The 12,985-nt window shown below is 31.7% G+C and overlaps 1 protein-coding gene across 1 annotated transcript in view; it reads left to right on the plus strand.

The window, feature by feature from the left end:
- EYS (eyes shut homolog) overlaps window positions 1-12,985 on the plus strand; it is an 883,205-nt gene that overhangs the window by 168,452 nt on the left and 701,768 nt on the right. The window lies entirely within an intron of this gene.

The following is a 12,985-nucleotide window of genomic DNA, read 5'->3' on the forward strand; positions in this document are numbered from 1 at the left end:
TGGAAGGAAGGAAGGAAGGAAGGAAGGAAGGAAGGAAGGAAGGAAGGAAGGAAGGAAGGAAGGAAGGAAGGAAGGAAGGAAGGAAGGAAGGAAGGAAGGAAGGAGGGAAGGAAAGTAGAAGCAATATTTACTACAAAAATAAAATAAAATTAGTCTAAATAAATTCTAGTAATATACAGATGAAACAGATTTCAAATATACCGCCATTGAAAAAGAAACTCGGTAATAACTATCAACCTGTCTTTTCATTTCCACCTTGTCACTTGTATGATTTGCTTTGGTTATGCTTTTTGGCATAACAACCAAAACTATGGATTTGTTAATAGCAGTACTGTTTCACTAGAACACCTCAAGGCTTTTGAGGTGGTAGTAAGGCTTCTACTTAAAAATATAAACCCCAAACAAAAGTTTGTCAGACAATATTAAACCATAATAAATGTATGCAATCAAAACAGTTCAGCCTTACTAAACACTGAGTTACAATTGGGTTCGAGTGGAAGTGACTTCAGTGTTGAGTCCCATCCTACCTTCAGGTCAATACTCTTTCTTTTGTGGGATCCTAATTTAAGAGATTCTTTGTATTGTAATGATTTTATTTCTTTTCTTCTTCGTTTTTATTCTTTTTGTTTTTAAATAAAGTTGCTTTTTCAATCTTGTTCTATAACATTTTTATTATGTTCATTATGTCATTTGTGTGACTGGGAAGGAAAGCGGGAAAGACCATTTATTGATTATTTTGGCATGTTTACTCAACTCAGAATTACATAGCATCTGTAACCACACAGGATGCTGCAGTTTCACATCTAATTGTTCTAATATATGTCTATGTCTATAAATTATAAACACTACAGCAGTAGCCTTTGCATTAATATTTAAATCATATTTGGGGTAGGTTTGTCTTAGGAAAAACAAAAGTATGATGTGGTGTAACATTCTCAGCTCTGAAATGCCGCACTTAGACTTAAAAAATGTCCAAAGCAAAGTCAAAGAAGTTAAAAGCATTTCATTTTGGTGTCATATTCTTTAATGAAACCTCCGTAGAAACTTAGTATATACACACAAATGTGATTTCAAAGTACTTTTTAATTTCTGTTTATATGTAAAATACATTTCAGATAATTGACTTAGAAAAAAAATGGTTTAAAGGCTAAAAGGGTAGAATAAAAATGTTATAAAACACAGCTATTTTGATGAATAGATGTCATGACTTATGCATTTGATTTCCTTGAACGGTTAGCTCCGTATTTCTCCTTACAATTCATTCTCTTCTCTGAAAGTGGATAAAAACCTTTGTTATCTACAAAGTACATGTAAGCAACACAGCTTATGACATTGAAATGAAACAATCCTTGTCAGCTATTTCTCAAGTTTTGCAGAGTAGACCAATTGTCCTTGAAGAAGCTTCCTCTAATTAATTACTAACTTTCCTTGTGTGTAGAGCAATCATATTGGCAGGAATTGATTGGGCATGTTAGACACTTAATTTAGTTGGTAGAAAAATCCTTTAATTAAAATAATCTTACTGCTGCTAAAATGAAGTGCATCCCAAGCAAACTCACAGATCAGAATTCAAAGTACTCCTTCAATAACATACCTACTCCTCATATTCAAACTTTCTTTTTGGAAGATTCATTAAGAGCATTCACAGATTTATCCACAATTTATTGTTTCTCCTTCTCTCATGTTCTATTGAGTTAAGGTAGGGTTACTAATTTCCACAGGTATATTGGAAACATATACACAGACATGAATGAAATTTGCACTATTGAACTATGTAGGTGGTTTGAGACAGTCTTCTGTAGAAAGAATCATTGATGCCATAATAGCTAATCATAGAATCACAGAATAATTAAGATTGGAAAAGACCTCCAAGATTATCTGGTCCAGCTGTCCCCCTACCACCAATATTACCCACTAAACCATGTCCTTAATTACCACATTCAATATCCAAGAGAAGAAGATATGAGATATAAAAATTCCTAAATCTTTCATTTCACAATCCAGTTAAGATAATACTTATACTAGTGAATAAAACAATGATATGGCCTGATCTAACTGGTTCTCTCTGGTCATATACACATTTAAAATTCTTTTATTCTCTATAATAGAATGGCTATACCCAAAACTGGCTATTAAGAGTCTTAATGAAGCTAACACACAAATTATGCTTGTGAATTTTCAGTGATAACTGACAAAGCAAAAATAATAACCACTGTAACTCAATCTCTAGTACTCTTCAACAGATATCTAGTAATGTTTCCTGTTATTTAAAATGATGTTTAGAATAGGATGTGGCTGAATAACATTAGATGGAGTGAAAGGTAAATGGCTTTAAGGTAGGGCATGGGTTTTTACAAAGATCATTTACCTAAGAAGACAGCAAGCTGAATTATTTGAGAGCACTGAAACAGCAGTGTTACAACTCCGTCTGAAGCTAACTAAACTAACTTTACTAACTCCACTGTATAATAAACGGAAATAAAAGGATAGAGCAGTAGACAGTCCAAAAATAAAAGGAAGACACTAAACCAGGCTGCCATACTTTGAGGCAGATAAACTCTATAGCACTAAGAAATGAATGATGTCTGATGTACTATACTTATGTATAGTACTCCAGGCAGACTGGACCTAAAGGCAGGTTAAGTCAATATTTTTTCTCACGTCTTGATTTCCACAAGAAATACTGAGCCTACTGAAATTTTTATTCTGGAAACATTTTTTTTTATGATTATTATTTTTCATTTGGCATGCAGCAATTGCACAAAAAAAAAAAATACTTTTAAAATGTTCTGATATTTCAACAGGAAACATAATATCAGTATTTAAGTCCTGGCTGCTTGTAAAATGAAACAAAACAGTCCCAAAGGACATGTATTTTTATGACTATGATCATATTTCCTACTATTTCAGTTTTCTATTTAAGTCAGTGCACAGTGAATGCATTTGGCCTTTATGAATAAGAAAGAAATTTAAAAGATTTTTTTTCCATTATGAAGCTATATTTTACATGTTTAGTTTAATGGTGCTGTAGTTTGTTGAAAAGCTTGTATATTATTAATGTCTATGGATTTCCAAGTAAATAATTCAATAAGATAGCCTATTGAAAGAGATGCTTAAAAAGATGCCCTTAAATTTTACATATAAAATATTCTGGCTACATCTGTTCATGAACTCCAAATAGTACTTTTAACCCTCTCTGTAAAAGTTTTTGTTGCTGTTGTTGTTGTTAAATCGAAGTACAGTACTCATTAACCTTTTATTTTCTGGGTCTATTAGGTCAAAAAGAACACAGTGCATTATTCATTCTCATTATTCTCATTATCCAGCATATAGGTCTGCAGTAAGTGGTGAAAGAAACTAAGAGGTTGCAGTTTTCTTTAACCATACAGAGATACAGCTGAAGAAACAGTGTACAGCTGTACATTACCAGAAAATAAATAAATAAATAAATTCATCAATAAGAAACAGAAACAGGAGGGCTGTATTGATAAGCTCAGCCAGACACAGCATTTCAGATCTTACCAAGGTTCAGAAATTTTCAACAGCACTATAAAATCTCCTGTCACACTGATGGTCTTAAAACAAAAACAGTGTAGTATGGATGTAAATATTACATGTTTAGAAAGAGAAAGAGAAAATGGGTTGGAGAGCTGAACAACACTATGACATAGACCTAGTGACAGTTTTGCTTACGCAGCTGATCTTTGTAGTTCTATCTTATTTCACTAAAAGATCCCAGTTTTAAATATTTTGTCCTCTGAAATCTTTCTGTATATTGGAAGAACTAAAGGATGGGGCTTAACGTTTTTGAAGGATTTATCATAATAGGTAGAAAACATGATTAAACAAACCCAATCTACCATAGTATTCTTATATCAGCCTGAATATCCCCTTTCTTCTTTAAAACACTGATAACCATGCTTAACCTCATATCACTCCTAAGACACAACGTACCATACCATTATTATATATATATGGTACTACAACAGTGTGACAGACCAAAGGCATGGAAAGCCATGGTTTCATCTCCTGATATTTATCCTCATCCTGCTGATATTTAGCTCTCATCATAAGCATTGCAAGACCTATTCATGTCCTTTTTAACACACTTTATGTTGTAAAATTGCATATAGCAAACTTCTGTACGTTGGTCTTCACTCATACAATATTATTTTCTGGGATTCTCTCTCTCAATAGCTTAGTTTTACTTATCTTTTTGTTGTTGTTGTTCACATAGATATGGATTTTATATGCAGAGAGATTAAAATCCAAATTAACTTTGCCTAATTTTAGGTGGCCCCAGCTGATGAATCTAGAAATGAATCTAGAAACTAGACTTACTTGTACACTAACATAACAAAGAAAGAAAAAAAAAAAAAAAACAACAACAAAAAAAGATGTATTCACAAGCTCTTTAACAAATAGGCCTGTGCTTCCTCTGCTTCCATGACAATCCAGCTAGATGTAAGTTCTAGTTAGATTGAATTTTTGATGGAAAGTCTAAGAGAACATGGCACATTTTGATTATATTTGACACTGACTTTTTATGTTAGAATGTGAAGTAAGATCACTGAAATGTGTATATGTGAACATAAATGATCTGTGAATATACTTACATTAGAAATCTAAAAAAAAAAAAAAAAGAAAAGAAGAAAAAAGCAAACACAAACAATGAAAATAATTTTTTAAAAAATCTACTGAGTGAAGTACTTGCTATGCTTAGCAAATTATGTTCATTCATTTATCTACTTCTGCAAAAGCACAGTTTTTAATGCCCCTTTTTTAAAATATTAATTTAGCTTTTATTGTTAGCATTGGAATATCTTCATCTCAACAGTGTAACAGGAAATTGAACAGATGTGCCTCGTTAAATAAATCACTCTACAGGTGATTTGAGGTAGATGCTGTTGATTTTTTTTTTCAAATGAAAAATCAGATTTAAGTAAAAAATAATAATATTTTGACATTTTTGACCAAGAATTATAAAGCAGAAAGATTTTTGGCAAATGAGAAAATGTGGAAAATGAAATTAAAATGATTTATTTTGATTTTTATATGGAAGTATTTGTAGTTTGCTATAATCTATCACATGTAACAGTTTTGTTTTGTTTTGTTTAAAAAAAAAAGGAAGGAAACAAAGCTCATAGAAACTATTCTTTTGTTCTTTAAAAAAAAAAAAAAAAAAAAAAAACACTGAAGTTTTGTTGAAATAACCTGATATACCACTGAACATATCTTACTACCCTGCTCATAGCAAGGAAGGGTAGAAAAAGAATGAAGATATCCACAGCAAGTAACTGGCTGACGAAGGAGGGGTATGCATCTAAGAAAGCTGTAGGGAGACAGTGTGCTCAGAGCTGTCTCCTTGTTACACCTACTTCTTTGCTCCTCTTGTCAACCCTGAAATTAATCCAATAAGCATCCTGACTAAAATACCAGTGCTCTATTAATTGGATTCTCTCCATCTGGCTTAGGTGAGTGGAGTACTTTCATGTCTCTTAGACAGTATCTGTGGGATGGTTAGGGGAACTACAGGATCTGGAAGGAAGAAAAACCTGCAAGGCTAAGGTTTTTTTATCTAGGCTGAGTGGGATGCCCACTCTGGAAGGCTTATCATCTCTGTGAGTGGTTGTTCTGGACATCTTCATATACCAGATATGAAGACTGACCGATTCCCATCAAAAGAGGAAGATTTTAAAAGAAAATGAAAAGAGAGAAAGCTAGCAGCTCTGTTCTAGGCATTAAAAAATGCTTTGTGCATTCTTCTAGTATCCTGTTGGGTTTTTGTTGCTGTTGCTGTTGGTTTTTTTTAAGAACAATATATAGTTTAATTATTTTTTTAAGACATATGATGGGCACATTGGTAACAAAACAAATGCCTTACAAGAGCTTCTATTTGAAGAAGAGGCCTAGAGTAGACTTAGCCAAGTGCTGAATATTTAAGGCTGAATTGCCAGCTAAATCCTGGAGGCTTCTAAGAGAAAGGACAGGTAATCTATTTGATGGTCAAAAGTCAAACTGTCTGCTCCAGAAAACTGAGTTACTTTAAGAACCAGTGTTAATAAAATCTTTCAAACAAATGTAGAGATAGTCTGTAAAAAGTAGCTCAGCTAAAAGACTCTGCTAAAACAAAGGTTACAGATAAACTTTTATAACTGATTATTCCTAACAGTCATTTCATCCTAAACCAGGAGAAGGTGATAATTTAACTTCATATTTAATATTTGATAATGTATACCTATAGTTCATAAAGCAGTAGTTATGAGGCTAAGTCATAAACTGATGGTAATCAATGAGAACTCTTTCTATATTTTCCAAAAATCTTGGAATCTATATCTGTGTAAACAAGAAGATGGTAGTTACATATAAATATACATATAAATATATGTAATACAAATTTGAACTGGAAAATGATTGTGTTGAAGTTTAGATTCCCTTCACCTATGAAACTGGGGCAGCGTTTAGTGAATGTGTGTTTTTATTTTGGTTGCTCTCACTTACTGAGGCATATGTGGCTCTATGTTAAACAGGTTATGTTGCTTTCAAAAAAAAAGGAGTAGTAGCTCTCTAGAATACTGCTCCACTATATAGTGTAAATGTATCTTAAATCTTTAACCTAATCATGTTTAGTAAATTATGAGTTATGATTCCAGAATTTTTATCTCCAACCCAAGCAAATTATTGCTTCTGAGTAGCTAATGGAACCTGTTCTCTTTAAGTCTTGATTAGAAGAACTGTATCCTTAAAAATTATTAATATCACATTTTTCTTGGGCTAACTTTCTATAATCTCTTCCTCTCAGAAAAATAAGAATTAAATTTAAAGAGCGTTCATGTTAAACTCAAATATTAAAAGAAAGACAATTTCAATGCTATGCTATAAAGTTTTGTAAACCATTTCAACTTTTTGCAAGATTCTTTGAAAAAAATGTTTGAAAAACATCAGATTCTAAACATAGAATTCAAATATTTAAAATATTTTTTCACTGTTCCTTTGGATTTCACAATCTAGCAGCTGTTCTTTATTAAGAATTAATTTCAGGAGATAAACTGCAAAATATTTCTTAAAGGAAGAGCTCTAAGACTGAAAATGTTTGCTTCATTCTCTCTTTTTAAAACCCCTAAGGTCTATATGATACTACATAATGCGAGATGCTGGGTTTAAAAAAAAAAAAAAAAAAAAAAAAGAAAGAAAAAGAAAGAAAAAAGATATAAACCAGGAGAAGGCTTTCCTCCAACCTATTCCCTCCCCAACCACACTGGGATTTAATCTCTATAAAGATATAAAGACAGTCCATTTGCTTCATCCCTGCTATTTCTTTCCTTTCAAAATATTATCGCTTACTATTCTTTCTACATCATTTCTGGCTTTCTGTACAGACCTATTGGCTTTTCTTTTCATCCATTTGTATTCCCACAAGAAATGATGTTAAAACAATTTAGAAAATGGATACAGAGATATTCTTGCTGATGGTGTTTTAAGATATGTTTGAGATGGTCAATACTTTCTACCGAAGTAACATTCAGTAAACAAATTCTTAGATGAGAAGTCTCAAAAAAACAATTAAGAAAGAAACATTGATGATTCAGTAGGTGATACTATCCTTTCCAAGTCCTTGTGAAACACCATCCTAAAAAGGAGGTAGAGGAAATTGTGGAAATAAAGAGAGAAAAAAAATATTTTTTTTCAGTTTTAAGTATAAAATAATATTCACAGATTACGTTTAAAATACCACTATAGAAAAATATGTGCATTGTGAAGTCAAGTGTCATTTCAGAAGGTGGTATTATTCATCACTTTTTGTGAAGTATTCTTAAATATTTCCTATGTTCTGAGAAGCATAAATAATAGATGCATTTGTCTCAACTGGTAGCTCACATGTAAAGGTCACCATTTAGTAGTATGCATCCTACACTGAGTGTCTATGACTTACACTATTCAAATATTGGGATAGAAGTAAAGATAATAGATAGTGTAACTAATTCATGTATCTTTAACAATTTAAAAGTAAGAATTTAGTCTACAGGTTGTTTTGATTCTATGTATAGTCAGTGGAGTTTATCTAGTTGTAAGCACCCTCAACTAACAAAACAATTATTTTCACCTATATTATAAATTTCTCCTCAAACGGGATGAATTACGTTTTTAATGCTTTACTGTAGAGGGAGTCTAGACAACTATGTTTTATCAGTACACAATTATATTTTGTTCTGAAAGGACTGAAAAACAATGGTTTTTTTTTGTCTTAAATACTTATTTGTAATCACTGATTTATTATAGACAGATTTTTCATGGAGCCTATAGTATAATTTTTGAACTCTAATAAAACCAAGTCATTTAAACTTGGTTGTTCAATTCTGTGAGTTACAGGCAAGCAGACATTTTTACCATCTGCACATGTGAATTGTCAGATCAGTTGTTTTCTCCTGTTTTTTTTTTTTATTTTTATTTTTATTGTTGTTGCTCTTCTTTTCTCATTTGCAAAATCTACTTTATTTGGAAAATATTATTAGATTTACCTAAAAATACATTTACTACACAGTTCAACACAATTTCCAGTGAGGAATTATTCAGAACCAGTGAAAAACTGTTTTCCAAATTCTTGTGGGTCCAATAAAGGTTACTATAAATTAATTTAATGACCCTCAAAATAATTAAATGTAGAGTTGCTGGGAGTGGAATAAATCAAGCCTGATTTTAAGTGCTTACATTGTAAATGCCTGTATCAAGCTTGTTGCTCTGTGTTATCTGCAGATTATGTGGAAAGAGATGAGCACTTTAAAGATTCCAATCATCTGATCTTGTTTAGATGTAAAGTTCAGGATGAGACAAATCACATTTTAAGTTAGGTTTTCATGGCCTGTAAATGCAATAGCATGGATATAAAGGCCCACGCTTCAGCAGGTGAATCTCAAGTGTTCAGGCTTTTTCAAAGAATATATTTATTTATTTATTTATTTATTTAAATTTTTCAGGGGGAGAATGGTAAATTTGAATGAATCCCTCGCTTGCTTTTACCTTCAGGTGTCATCAAAACATTTGCTTTCTTATGTTCCTAGTATCACCAATATGCAAAGTAGATATAACTGGATCAGTTGCTTCGGACAGGGAACTTGCTTTATTCAGGGTTAAATTAAATCTTTAATATGTCATTAGCATCAATGTCATTCAGTAAAACTGAATGTTCAGCCTGAGATGAGTTCTTGTCAGCTCTAGGTCTGTATTTAGCTTACCGCTGGTGAGTTGTGTTTTGCTCTGGAGTCTCCAGTGCCAAGCCAGTGCCCCATCTGCTTTCATTCTATGCCTGTGGGACTCCGTGCTACATTCTCTTACTCTGCTTCTCAAGGCCTCTGCTATCATACCAGGCCTATATTTCTGTACAACACTGCATTAGGGAAGGTTTTCTCTAAGTACATTTATAGCAAAAGAAAATTGAGGAAAAGTCAAGACTCTCTGCTTAATGGGACAGAGGGATCCAATAAAAAGTAAATTGTTCTTTTTGCCTCAGTTTTCACTGTTGTATCTTTCTGGTTCCTTCAGACCAGTACCAGTATCCACAGTAAAAGAAAATACTGCTAGGGAGCACAGAAGCACATCAGACATATAAAGGTCTATGGGAACCTCCTGTGTTTGTGTCCACTGCATCTTATCCTGTCACTGGACACCACTGAAAAGGGAAAGTACAGGCTATTACCTCAGTCCCTAGCAAAGTTATGGACCGAGTCCACCTGGAGGGCACTTCCAAGCACATGAAATACAAGATGATTTCCACAGATCTCTTCCAATCTGTATGATTCCATGATTCTATCATTCTTCGTTATTTCCAAATTGTGGACTGCTGTAAAGCATCAGAAATTTTCATTCTTACTTGTTATAAGCATGAACATGTAGGCTGTGCAGCAGGATGTAATTTCTTCCCTTTTAAAACATTAATCCATATAAATACTTGACTGTAACCAGCACTTTTCCTTTCCATTTTCCTAAATACTTTGAAAAATGTTTAGCATTCCCCACTTCTTTGTTGTTAATTTTAAGTATGCGATTTCTTGTGCTCATATTTTATTTATCTCATATCTTGGGCATAAAATCTGTAATTAAACAATTTCACTGTAATAGCATACATTTAGGTAAAAAATGTGCAAGGATATTTTTTAAAATATACAGTACAGCAATAAACTTATAGTCAAATTATTTCCCTCCCTCTTATGTTGTAATTTCTTCATTTTTTTCCTTTGTTCCATGTACCTGCTAAACTTATTCCTGATAGAAGAGTAACATTCTTAATTGCACACAAAAATCTTGTTTGAGTATTGCAGTTCTCAATTATTCAGCCCTCACTCACTATGAAGCGATAATTAAGCATTAAAAGCTAAGTGGATTACTGTGGAGATCTCTCCTGACATCCATTTAGCACTTAATCAGATCTTAATACCATAAATTATGCATTTCTCAGCAGTATTAAATTCTAAAAAAAAAAAAAAAAAAAAAAAAAAAAAATTATAACAGTTTGGAGTTACTGGGTTTCCATGACTTCATTGTGGCAGTGAAAAGTTGTAAAGTTTGCTTAAAGGATTCAGCCTTTATAAGGACTTCAGATTTATACTGAAATAATGCTCTAAGCCAGTTTGATCTGTACCAATATTTATTCATAAGGGGGTTTTGCACAATACAATACCACCTTTATGAATAAATACGAAAAACTGATCCAGAATTTCTATTGAATAGAGCTGAAGTTTATTGCCACCTTCTTCCAATGTTGCTTTCCTTACCCTATTTAAAATAAAATAAAATAATATATATATATATATGAGACAGCGTAACTTCCTAGATGCATTCAGCTGATTTCCTGATTAAAATTCTGTTATATTTTTTTAGACTTTCATTTTGTCAATCATATCACAAAGTCATATCTCTTAACTCTTATCGTGACTCATAGCATTACTTTCTAAAACTATTAATCACAATATTATCAGATGCATTTAGTTACTATTAGTGTCAGTGCAATGTGAGCAAATTGGAATCTTTAAATGTAAGGTCAAGTTGTCCATAGCTGTCTATGTAATGTTACACATTGCATTATGTAAAAACTATAAACAACAAGAAGTATCTAAATTCCCATTGTCTGTATTTTTAAAATTTGACAGCATTCATAAATAAATATTTTTAAGTCTTTCTAACTCAGTAAGCTTTACAACAGTAAAATATACTCTTGACTGTTGAAAAATTGTTATATACTGGGTTATTTTTTTGCTGAGGAGCAATGGGCAAAATCAACATTAAGTCTGATTGGTATGTTGGTCAACCTTTCTGAACATACATGAGATTGTATATGTGCTGTACCACCTGTTGCATAAGGTAGAGATTTATGGCCAGTAAATCACAGCAATGAGGCCTTAATATTCCTGTTAACATTTACTGAAGTCAGTAAAAAGCAAACTTTAAGTCTTAGTTTGATACTCTATTCCAGTTTATTAAAATATATAATGTATGTTTCTGAAAACTTAAATATTTTTGGTTAGGAATGGAGTAATGTGACTGAAGTTAACAGAAATCCTTTGCTGAAACAGTGTTCTTACCTTACCATACCTTATACTATTAGTTCACGTTCTCTCGAAGTCTCTAGGTTTAGATCAAAAGGAGAAATGACTAAAAATCAAAAAGCATTAAAAAAAAAAAAGTCATTATATATAAAATATATATTTTTTGCATTATGAAGAATTTAAAATATAATACTAACTTTTTACATAGCATTTAACAGAACATATTGCCTGATTAAAAAAATGCATTCTGGTTTCTTGTACATTTCTCCAATGTGTTTGTCCTGTTCAGCTCTTTTGCTTTTTCTGCTTAACCCACTGTATTCAGTAACATTGATTACAAAACAAGTAGGTGGTAAACCTGAGTAATCTTATTGTTATTTTCGTTACTGAAGTTTTCCTTTATGAAACTGTTCAGAACTCCTTAATTTTCTTCTAGATTTTTCCACAGTAAAAATAGTTTCATTTTTTTATTTATCTGTTTTTTATCTTTTATAAAATTAATAATAATAATAATAATAATCAAAATTTCTGCCACAGGATTAACTAAAAATAAGATAAAAATATCATGGAAAAAAATATCACTCCAATAACAAGAAAAAAATCTCAAGAACCCTTACGCAGAATTCATTATATTTTTTTCACACCAAAAAAAGTAAGGAGAAAACATTACTCCCCTCCCCTTCCCTTCCCTCCCCTTCCCTTCCTTTTATTTATTTTATTTTATTTTATTTTATTTTATTTTATTTTATTTTATTTTATTTTATTATTTTTGTCAAATCTACTGGCTTTCCAGTCCATTGTCTTCCTCACAGACTCTTTTCACCTTGCCAGAAATCTATTTCTCTCCTTTACAGTGTTTTTAGTACTGCAAGTACTTACAAGTTCAGTTTCTTTCTGCTAAGAAATATCTTCAGCTAAATAAGCAAATAATTGTCCAGCAGAATGACACTAAAAGTTACCTCAGACAAATGTAACTAGCTTTTTCCTATCCAAAATAAAGCACAGAAAAGACATAAAAAATTTATATGTATAGTAGAATAAAAAGTCTTGACTAGAGATAAGTTTCTTGTTTGTTTGTTTTTAGAAGTAAAATGTAGAAGAAAATGCAAAGGTGTTACCTTTATTTCAGATTATTATTTCCAATGAAAATGCTCTCTTCAGCTCCCCATCCCCATTTGAATCCCAATCTAAAATTGTTTATTAATATTGATAGGGATCTCTCTACATGAGAAAATTTGTTTTGACCTTTTCCTTAAGACAGTAAGGCTTTTTCATATTATTAAAGCAGTCTGGAACCTTACATAAGGTTTATAAATTCTAAACAAACATGCTATTTTGCAACAGCTATTTATCTAATATTACTAATATAGTTTATTTTTCTTGTGGTTTTGTTTATTTATTAAAAATACATTAATTCTTAACCTTGTTATTTTGTTTTTCCAACT

The sequence above is a fragment of the Oxyura jamaicensis genome, chromosome 3, assembly GCF_011077185.1.
Source record: "Oxyura jamaicensis isolate SHBP4307 breed ruddy duck chromosome 3, BPBGC_Ojam_1.0, whole genome shotgun sequence".
Taxonomy (NCBI): Eukaryota; Metazoa; Chordata; class Aves; order Anseriformes; family Anatidae; genus Oxyura; species Oxyura jamaicensis.